Raw genomic sequence first — 12107 nt, 5'->3', positions numbered from 1 at the left:
GGTGCATTGCAGACGGGGCTTTTTTAGGTGTATCCTATATACATTAAGAGGACTATAAGTCCTAAAGCTAGATACATGGGACATAATTGAAGGGAACCCATTGATGACTCCAAGAAATTATAGCCCAGGCTGTCATTTTTAGGGTTCTGCTCCTTAGAATTAGCCCCCCCCCCCCCGGTTTTGAAGAGGTAACTAACTACGTACTTGATTTCTTTTTCTTTTTGCCCTGGCATGAAATGATTCTAATTTGAGTAGCTTTGTTTAAATTAAACAAACTTAAATCCTTTCTGCCTCTAAGTCTTGAAACAATGACTGAAGTTCAAACTCCTATGTTTTTTTGGTGGTTGTCTTCGATGTCCTCTTTTAAGTGACTTATCTACAAATCATCTTCCCAATTCTGAATATTTCTTCAGGGAAGGTTCAGATAAATGTTCTAAAATTAAATTTAAAATGGAACTTGAGATTAAATTGTCAGTCTGATTTAAACACATTCGGCCTAACCGATTGAACAATCTGCAACAAAATACAGAGGAAATGAACTGAGTCTGAGTTCTAATAACCATTTCTTGCTAGAATGACTTAAAATCTTTCATAAAAAAAACTAAAAAAAAGACTTAAAATCAACATACTCAATCCTCAACTTGATCGGCAGACGCCGATCTGTTTTAGCTTCACCCAAACAAGAATGAAAAAAAACACCCAGAAACTGGGACAAAGTAGGATCTGTCTGTTGTCCTGTTTCTTTTGTTTTTGTTTGTGGGGATGTATGCGGGTGATCGTTAGAAGGTGTGGAGAATTAAAGCTGGAAATGACAGGATAAGGGTGGCGATTACATATAACGAAACAGTTAACAGAAAGCAAGGTGGGTTGAGGGTTGAGGGAGCTGCGTTTTTTCTGCTGGGATGATGGGGGACATTTGCACCACCGGTCGCACCTTTTCCACCCTTTGATTTCTTCGACTGAAAAAACTTGTGATATTCGTCTTTGTCGTCAACTTTTTCTGAGCTAACCGTCCAGTTGAGATCTGCATGTTTCAACCCTGAAATTCTGGCTGGTTTCAGTGAAAATGATTTCAACAGACAAGAACAAGACAACGAACTAAAACAATTAAATTCTTATTTTTTACCATGGATGTGGTAGTGTTGAACAACGGATCCTGAGAGACTGAAAGCTCGAGATTTCAGTAAAGGAAAGCCTCCAACCCTCCTGCATGAAACGGCAGTTGTACATAACAAAACCATAACCCATTCAAAAAACTTCAACATGATTCCTTCTGGTAATAGTTTTTTTTTGGGAGGGGGGGAATAATCGCTTTTTTGTTTCCCTTATAATTAAAGAGAAGAAGGCAATTTGGTGAAGAAGTGGAAGAGAAGTGTATTTATGCAGGGAATAGTAAGATGTGAAGGTGCTGTTAGAAAAAGAAAGGAGCATCTTGGCAGATAAAAGTAAAAGGCAGACCAATCTGATTTGATCAGTTTAGATGCAGTGTGTGTTCATGTCATTTGTTTTGCTGTAATGCCATTGTCTACTTAAGGTATTTTAGGTAGTATCTCTGAGTTTATGTATTCTTAAATCTGAAAGGGGAAGTCGAAATGAAAAGTTCAGAGATGTGTGGCTCGTTATGAATTGTATGGTTGAAAGAATATATATTGAAGGTTGACTTCATATCATAAGTTCCTTTCACGTAGATGTCAGTTGGTGTTAGCAAGATAAAGAAGAGGTCAGTTTTGTTCTGTTTCCTTTTTCGAACGTGTACAATGTTATTCTTATAATCAAAAATTGGAATCACGACACAGTGGAAGACAACAAGAAGATTCTTGTGAAAAATTTGACCAGCTCTTTTTTAATAATTATTATTAATGGTAGTATTATCTTTTGGATTATTTTACCTAAAAAGAGTATGTAAATATATAAATAAAATATATTTACAATAATATGAAATGTTATTTAAAAATAATTTTTTTAACTGAATTGATCTATTAGAAATTTAATTATTTACATGTGCATCGTAATTTATGTGATCATTTTATTTAAATACAAACGCAATAAGAATAATTACACGCATACAAAGTTTTAAGTATGAAAACATTCAATACTGATCATGTTATTGTTCCATATTGCATTTAAAATTCTGGTTGGTCAAGAATAATTAGGTTCATTTAAGTATAGGGATGGTTAACAATGGTAAAGTAGTTTAGTGGTAGTTATGCAAAGGTAGCAATCGAATCATACGTCCCACCATGAGCCAAAAAGTTGCAGCTTTATCATGCGTTTATGCTACTTGAATCTCGATTCTCCTATACGGTTAAATTATTTTCTTGTAAATTTTAAAAATAATAATAATAAGTTTATTAAATAAAATTGAATTACGATTAAAATTTTGTACTAATACAAATAAATAAACAGCCGACAGTGGTAGGTAATATGCGGAAAGAAATACACCCTCAATATTTGTTGAATACTATTCTTCCTTTCCAATGGAGAACTTTTATTTAATTTCAATAATATCATGTTACCTGTTGTTACTTTAATTTAAACCATAAACTCTATAATGTGAAATTAAAATGAAAAAATATAAATACAATTGATTGAACTGAATAGTTATAAATAATTTAAACTTCTGAAAAAATCAAAGTTACTAATAGATAAAAATAATTTAGAAAATATAAATTAAATTCACTAAAATAATAGGATTTTATTGAAAATTATAATAATGTTGATTTTATTTTAATAAGAAAATAAAAAATTAAACGAAAATAATGAGATACAGAAAATGATAAACTCTCTTAATCTGTTAATATATCATCAATACATATGTTATAACCAACAGGGTTGGTTCAAGCGGTAATTAGCAGCTTGTTATCGCTTAAGCAAGGTATCGAGTTCGAGTTCTTATGTATGGATGTAGAAAATCTCTGTTGGGAGACTCACCTATCAAAACCATGTGTGCGATGTGAATCGATCTGGATTAGTCAAGATAAAACTTTAGAACCGAGAGGGCAACAACAAAAATACACATGTTATAATATGAATAATATAATATATAGGTAGAGAGATTCTAGTAATAGTGTAAAGATATTGTGAAAGTCAACTCGTTCATACATTGTATCACAGTTAAACCGCAAAACGCTAGGGCAGCGGTGAAAGCAGCTTGGGCTTTCATTTACTAGCCGTCGTATAAACTTGTTAGTTCTCTCATGGACTCTTCTCACCGTACCAGTAATTGGATGTTAGCTATATTTCTATATTATAAATAAATTAACTTGTAGTTCCAGATTAATCTTAAGGAAACATTAAGGAAGAAGACGCGCGTATAATTGAATCGAAGATCTAAAAAAATTTAGCCATTTAATATAAATATTGGAGTTGCAGACTACAACAAATAAAAAAAGGGCTGGGAACATCAACAACGCACCAAATACAAGAAAAAATGACTTAAAATCCAGAGGATATGGACTGAGTTCTATCAACCATTTCTTGCAGGAAAAAAAAGGTCGGGGAACATCAAAATCTCTTTTATCATCGACCGTTTGATTCTTGCACATACATAAAAGTTTCAGTATAAAATCATACAATATTGATCATGTTAACGTTTCATATTGCATTTAAAATTCTGGTTGGTGAAGAGTAATTAGGTTCATTTTCCTAAAAGCGTATCTGGATGGTTAACAAAGGTAAAGTAGTTTAGTGGTAGTTATGCAAAAATAACAACGAAGTATTTTAAAATAGTATGAACTAAGCGACCTCAATAGTAGAAAGAATTGTTGTTATTTTTTGAGATCATGGGTTCGAGCACCAGAAATGTCAGAGATGTGAACGTTTAACGTCAAATGGTTAAGAATTACATTTAAACAGATATTGTCAGCTTCTCGGAATCTGTCTGACTTTCACATTGGTAAATAAAATTAGAAGTATTCTATTTGTCACTTGTAACCAGTAATTTAAATTTTTAATTACCGTTGAGTTGGCGTCTATGTAGAGGAAGATATAGGCATAGGACAAGAGGAAACAGCCGAAACTGGTAGGTTAATATGCGGAAAGAAATACACTCTCAATATTTGTTGAATACGTGAGCACTGAGCTGAGAGGATGGACTATTCTTTCTCTCATAAAGTCAACTAAACAATATGATTGTTTTTTTTCCACGGATATAATTGAGTATGTGAGAAATTGAAGACTATTCTTCCTTTCAAACTAACACAAAATTTATTTCAACGGAGAAAATTTTAAGGTCGTGAGATGAGTGCTGTGGTTTTTCAACACGTATCTATTCTACGACCATGTCTTCTCCCCTTGCCCAACATGCATGCAGTTTCATTTATCTATAAGTACCCCATACCATATATCACTCATCTGCAACTCACTCCATTGCTAATCTTAATGCTTTTCCAGCATTCTTCCAAAATGAAGTCTTCTCATGCTCACTACTTTCTTCTTTTTTTGCTTTCTATCCTACTGCTTTCTGCCACTGAATCTCAAGCAAGAGCTTTTCCCGGTAAATTAATATACAAGGAATTTATTCCTTCTATAATTTTTATATGCATCTCATAATGTTTATATATCTTACTGTTTCGGTGCTATATATACAGATATGTCCTTTAACGATGAACTGATGGTTGTGAATGTGGATGAAAGAATTTCAAGCCTACCACCTCCGCCATCACCACAAGTACCATCAATCTTTGAAATGATGTTTGATATTATTAGATGGATTATGAGTAGTGGTGCTCCAGCTCTAAAGACAACATCATCAACTCAACTACAACAGGTGATAGATCACATAAATTGTCACCACAATGGAACTGCAAATTCAGTACAACAAATGTCATCATCACCGTCGTTACAAAGATCTCCCCCATCATACCACCTACACCACATGATGAAGTGCTCCTCTTCCAATAAATTATGACATTAACATCAAAGATGAAAGAACGAATGATCGGATTAATAATATATAACAAGTCCTCAAAGTGATTTTTTTAAGTTTCTTTATCACCCACCTCTATCTTCACCTTCAAGTTAGTTAATAGTGATTCAGATGTCAAATTTTCTATAATTTTGTTGTTTTATTTTTTTCTTTTCTTTTTTTGTTGTGATTTAAATATGTTTATGAAACTTAGTCTCTAACAACGTGGACCAAAAATAAATATCCATATATGTTTTTAGAAAATTTTGGATCTAAATCAAGGGAACTGAAAAATCTTACTAACCATGAACACAATCGTGATGGTCAAGTATCACTCATATTTGTTTGTTGAGTGGGTTTCAAAATTCAAACTGGAACATATTAACTCTTGCATGCATTGAATCCGTAAACACAGCGAATGGTTTTATGTTAAACGATAAATTTATAAAATTTTAGGGAAAACATATTATCTTTTTACATATAATGAGAAAGAACGGGACTATTTCGTACTAAAAATATATTTATAAAAGTTTATTTAATGAAAAATCATACATGGTGTAATAAAATATTTAAATAAAATTATTTTTTTTATTAAGGTAAGGTGATTACAAAATAATATATCTTATAAATACTCTCAATCATTTAACAATGGACGTTCGATCACCTTCCTGCAGTTATTGGTGTTCGAACCCGTGATATTAAGAAACAACAACAATTCCTTTTACATTTGAAGAATGATTTATAATTATTTTACTTAAGAGTATATAAAAAATAAATAAAATATATTTACAATAATATGAAATGTTATTTAAAATAATTTTTTAACTGAATTGATCTAATTATTTATATGTGTATCGTAATTTATGCGATCGTTTTATATAAATATAAACACAATAAAAATAATTACATGCATAAAAAGTTGTAAGTATGAAAACATTTAATATTAATCATGTTATTGTTCCGTATTGCATTTAAAATTCTGGTTGATACTATAGATGTCAGGAATATAAACGTTTAATGTTAAAAGATTGTTAATTATATTTAAACAGATAATACATTGTATTTACCTTAAAAAAAAATTCAGGTATATTAATGGTTAACAAAGGTAAGGTAGTTTTGTGGTACTTATGCAAAAGTAGCAATCGAATCAGACGCCCCACCATGAGCCATGAGCCAAAAAGGTACAGAATTATCTTGTCTTTATGCTACTTAACTTTTCTCCATTCTCATATAGGTTCTGTTTTGAAAATCGGATCGGATCGATCGGTTTAATCGGGAATCGTTATTTAGTTCGGTTTAATCAAAATTGGTTGAACCGTTATTAGTGAATCGGCCAGAACCGCTGAATCGTTCGAACCGGACCGGCTGAAAACCAGAAAAAATCGGGAAAAACCGGGATTTTTGTTTTTGTTTTTTTTTTTAAATTAAACCAAACAACGTCGTTTGTTAAACGAGCCAAGTCGAACTCGAGTATTGCTGAGCTCGACTCGAACTTGAAAACTTTAAAAGTAAGCTCAACTCAACTCAAACTCACAAGCTAAAAATTATAAAGTTCAACTCAAACTCGAAATATAATATTGAAACTTGAACTCAAAAAAAAAAATAGAAGCTCGATTGAAGCCTAAAATTCGAGCTTGATTGAAGTGAAAGAATAATTCACTCGATGCTCACCAAAAGGCTCCATGATTTTGAATGCCAAATTACCTCTATTATTTATAGAAGTTAGTTGTGATGCGCTTCTATGTTTCTTAGCAATGTGAGATTGTTTTGTTTTCATATTTTTACTCTTTAGACTTTTGGGATGCTCTTCTATATTTCTTAGCCACGTGAGATTGTCTTTTAAAAAGAAATTAAACCAAACAATATCATTTTGTTATGATTTTTTTAACCCTAAATTTATTTTTTAATTATAGTTATATAATTATATTTAATATTTAATATGGTTTACCTTAAATATTATGTTGTAGTTAATTTGAATCATTTTGTTTCACTTGATTTTATGGTTTTTAACTTATATATGTTATGACTTGCTTTAAATATGACTTATGATATAAAAAATTATTTTTTATTAAATATTTTTGGTATTTTTATTTAATTTTTTAAATAATTATGACGTCGTCCGGTTCTTTCGACCGTCGTCCGGTTCTTCCGACCGGTCGGACCGGTTCGACCGGTTGAACCAGTGAACCGGTAGCATGACCGACTCGCTAACCGGTCCGGTTCTGAAAACCATGGTGATTATCCAGAAAATTTTAAATTATTATATATTTTAGATTTTTTCTCTAATTTTTATTGATAATATGTTTACATTCCTAAAATTTTATAAATTTGTCGCTCAAAATTTTAGAGCCTTACATAAAATTTTACATCAATTTCTGCCAGTATGTACCATTTTTTTCTCTTGCATATCAACTATTTGCGAATACTTGGTTTTGCTTCATTTTTTACATCGTTTATGCTTTGATCTTTCTTGATGCAAAATTATGTTAGATTAAGGGTAGGCATTATTATATATAGTTTTACCCCTTAATTTTGGATGTTTAGGGAAGGAGAAAGGTGCAACTATATTGGAAATGAAGCACCGAGATTATTGTTATGGAGGAAGGGACAGAGACTGGAACAAGTTGCTTCAAAGACGCTTGATTTTGGATGAGCTGAGAGTTCAGTCATTGCAAGCCCGAATCAAAAACAAGGCATCTGCCAAAGAACAAGATGTTTCTGATGCTCGAATCCCTTAACTTCTGGTATCGGACTTGGGATATTAAACTACATTTTTACGGTTGAAATTGGTGATCGGAAAATGACAGTAATTATCGATACCGAAAGTGATTTGACTTGGGTTCAATGCCAGCCTTGCAGATCATGTTATGACAAAAAAGAACCTCTTTTCAACCCTTTAGCATCTCCTTCTTACAGAACAGTCTCTTGTAATTCATTTGAGTGTCAGCCGCTTGAATTTGCAACTGGGAACACAGGAACCTGTGGGGAAAACCCGCTGATCTGTAATTATGTAGTTAGCTACGGCGACGGGTCCTACACTAACGGTGATCTAGCTCATGATCACCTCAATCTAGGGAAAACTCCGATGGAAAAATTCGGGTGGAGCTTCTGGTCTGTTGGGACTGGGGAGGAGTACTATATCTCTGGTTTCTCAAACTTCTGCAATTTTTAGCGGGGTTTTCTCCTATTGTCTGCCATCAACAGAAACCGGGGCCTCTGGTTCATTAGTTTTGAGGGGCAATTCATCAGTTTACAATACTTCAAGCCCCTTTTCTTACACTAGAATGATCCCAAATCCAAAGCTATCAACTTTCTATTTCCTCAACCTTACTGGAATCAGTGTTGGTGGGGTGGCAGTGCAAGATTCAAGCTTTGGGAAGACCGCAATGCTTATTGATTCCGGGACTGTTATCACAAGGCTTCCACCAGCAATTTACAAGGTCTTCAAAGAAGAGTTTCAGAAACAGTTCTCCAGCTTCCCAACTGCACCGGCTTTCTCGATCTTGGATACTTACTTTAACCTTAGTGCATACCAAGAAGTGGATGTTCCTACACTAAAATTGCAGTTTGAGGGTAATGCAGAGATGAATGTAGATACTACTGGGGTCTTTTACTTTGTAAAGACAGATGCATCTCAGGTGTGTTTGGCTTTTGCAAGCTTCTCATTCGAAGACGAAATCGGTATCATTGGAAAATATCAGCAAAGAAACCAAAGGGTTATATGTGATACAAAAGAATTGGAAAATATCAGCAAAGAAACCAAAGGGTTATATGTGATACAAAAGAGTCAAAGTTGGGATTTGCCCAGGAAAGTTGCAGTTTCACATAAGCACAAACTGCAATGGTTGGCAGCTTTGGATATATATATATATATATATATATATATATATATATATATATATATATCAGTAGTAATTACCATCCCCTACCATCTTTTTTTTAATTCATATTATATACATATTGCTCCTCAGGGAAAATTGAAGGTATAGAAATATCATAGCCGCTCAAGACTTCCCGAGTGTGTTCAGTGAATGGTACAAAATTGGGGTTTCTTTTTTTTGGGGGGGGGGGGGGGTGTTGTTTTTTTGGGGCGCTACAGCCTGAAAAAACACTACCTACACAGTAGATGCAAGAACTTAATTTCATGTAAAATTAAATATCACTGTACTATTTATTTATATGAAGAAATATTCTAAGTGTGTAAAATCAGTTGAGATGTTTCTGACAAAGCATTGACCGGGTAGTTCTGCGGTGCGGCGCTTAAAAAACGGTTAATATACGGTGTGACCGGTTAAATAAGTGACCGGTTAAAATTTAGACCGGTTATGTTATATTATTTAACCGGAAATATTATAAAGTACAATAACATACTAGGTAGCGCTTATATAATGTAATAGGTAGCACTTATATTTACCTATTTTATAAGTAAACCGGTATATTTATACCGATAGCATTGCAAATTTACCTATTACATTATATTATATTGAAAGTGTCCATACTTTTTATAAAAAGGATCGATACTTTAACAGTGTTTCATGTTTTCCACCTACAATATTAATTTAATAATTTCATTTGAAAAAAAATTATTTGATTGTTTTGATATTTTATAAAATAATATTTAGAATTTTTAATTTAATAATAATATATATCGTAACGTAAAAAATAAATCATTAGACGCCTATAATTACTAAATTAATATCTTAAAACTCACTCAAAAGATAACCTTAAATTAATGTTTTCCACAGTGAAAAAAGTATGGACACTTTTATAAAAGGATAGACACTTTACAATATAACCACTACCTATTACATTATATAAACGATACCTATTACATTATATAAGGGCTACCTATTACATCATATGTTTACCTATTATATTGAAAGTGTCCATACTTTTTATAAAAATGATCGATACTTTTTTTAAAAGTTATGTAATTTATGTTTCAATTTTTTTAACAGTGTTTCATGTTTTCCACCTACAATATTAATTTAATAATTTCATTTGCACAAAAAATTATTTGATTGTTTTGATATTTTATAAAATAATATTTAGAATTTTTAATTTAATAATAATATATATCGTAACGTAAAAAATAAATCATTAGACGCCTATAATTACTAAATTAATATCTTAAAACTCACTCAAAAGATAACCTTAAATTAATGTTTTCCACAGTGAAAAAAGTATGGACACTTTTATAAAAAGGATAGACACTTTACAATATAACCACTACCTATTACATTATATAAACGATACCTATTACATTATATAAGGGCTACCTATTACATCATATGTTTACCTATTATATTGAAAGTGTCCATACTTTTTATAAAAAGGATCGATACTTTTTTTAAAAGTTATGTAATTTATGTTTCAATTTTTTTAACAGTGTTTCATATTTTTCACCTACAATATTGATTTAATAATTTCATTTGCACAAAAAATTAGTTGATTGTTTTGATATTTTATAAAATATTATTTAGAATTTTTAATTTAATAATAATATATACCGTAACGTAAAAAATAAATCATTAGACGCCTATAATTACTAAATTAATATCTTAAAACTCACTCAAAAGATGTATATACCTAAATATGTAGTTAACAAACATACCTAAATATGTAGTTATTGTACATACCTAAATTTAATGATAATATACTTGTAGTTATTGTACATACCTAAATATGTACTGCGAATTTAATGTTGTACCCACCCTTTAACTACCACTACCAATGCCACATCCTATTGAAAGCAGCACGACAGAAACATGTTCAAAATGAACCTTTGTTTACATATCCATCAACTCCTGGAGCACTGAACTTGCACAACAAAATTTTTGCCATGGATAATACTGATGTAGACAATGTTAAGCCAACTGAGGAATGCCATGAAGTACATAATGTTGATGAATCTGACAGATTGGTTGGTCAGCTCTTCTGTTCACGTGATCAAGCTTGGCACTTTTACAAGGGATTCGTACGGGAACATGGGTTTAGTGCACGTAAGGGAACAACACGGCTTGACGTGGAAGGGAATGTGAAGACACAAGAATTTTGTTGTTCCAAAGAAGGGTTTCGAGTATCAAAAGTCAATACTGTTGATCGTCAACGTGCTCATACGCCAGTCACAAGAACAGGATGTAAGGCTAGAGTCATAGTTACAGCAACAAATACAAACGATCAGTGGGTTATAAGTAAGTCTGATCAGAAACATAATCATGCATTGTGCACATCTGCTATGACACCATTTATGCGTTCTAATAGAGCTGTAAGTAAGGCTGATATCGATGAGGCAACAACATTGAAAGAGGTCGGTGTTGGCACGTCACAAGTAATGAACTATTTAACGCAGCAGGCAGGGGGCTATCATAATGTTGGATTTACACATAAAGACCTCTAAAATGCACTTCAAAGAGGTAAAGCAAAGGAAATCGTCGATGGGGATGTGAATGCGCTTATTGCCTACTTTGATTATAAGAAACATGATGATCCCGGGTTTTTTATGACATACTCGGTAGACGAATCGGGGGCATTGTATAATCTTATTTGGTCGGATTCTACATCGAGATCGGATTACACATGCTTCGGTGATGTAATTGCGTTCGACACAACGTACAAAGATAATTTGTATGGTCGACCAATTATGCCTATTGTTGGTGTCAATCATCACCATAACACAATTGTGTTTGCCACTGCCATAATCGCTGACGAAACGTCTCAATCTTTCGAGTGGGTGCTACAGAATTTTTTAGAAGCCATGATGAATAAATCACCTATTTCTGTTGTAACCGATGGGGATAGGGCAATGCAGAGGGCTATCAAATCTGTTATCCCTTATGCTAAGCACAGATTATGTTCTTGGCATCTTTCTCGCAATGCACAAGCTAACATTGGTGACCCAAAGTTTACAGCAGCATTCTCAAAATGCATGGCTTCCTGGTGGACAACCAAGGAATTTGATATTCAATGGCGTTCGATTGTTTCAGAATTCAACGTCCAAAAGCATCCATGGGTGATTGAGAAGGGAAATACACGACACTTATGGGCACAAGCATATCTAACCGGTCATTTTTTTGCCAATATTCGCTCAACACAAAGGTGCGAGTCTATGAATGCTTCACTAGCTATTGCACTGAAACACAAGAAGACATATTTAGATGTTGTTCGTGCAATTGAAGATGGAATTAGTAGAATGCGTATG

General features: G+C 32.7%; 1 pseudogene; it reads left to right on the top strand.

Annotated features, from left to right (window-relative positions):
- Positions 1-7352: 7352 nt before the first annotated feature.
- Positions 7353-8863, top strand: LOC120131657 (annotated as a pseudogene).
- The last annotated feature ends 3244 nt before the right edge of the window (positions 8864-12107 follow it).

The sequence above is a fragment of the Hibiscus syriacus genome, unplaced genomic scaffold (genome assembly GCF_006381635.1).
Source record: "Hibiscus syriacus cultivar Baekdansim isolate YM2019G1 unplaced genomic scaffold, ASM638163v2 tig00110556_pilon, whole genome shotgun sequence".
Taxonomy (NCBI): Eukaryota; Viridiplantae; Streptophyta; class Magnoliopsida; order Malvales; family Malvaceae; genus Hibiscus; species Hibiscus syriacus.
The sequence above is the reverse complement of the archived record's forward strand: the minus strand, read 5'-3'. Positions and strand labels throughout refer to the sequence as shown.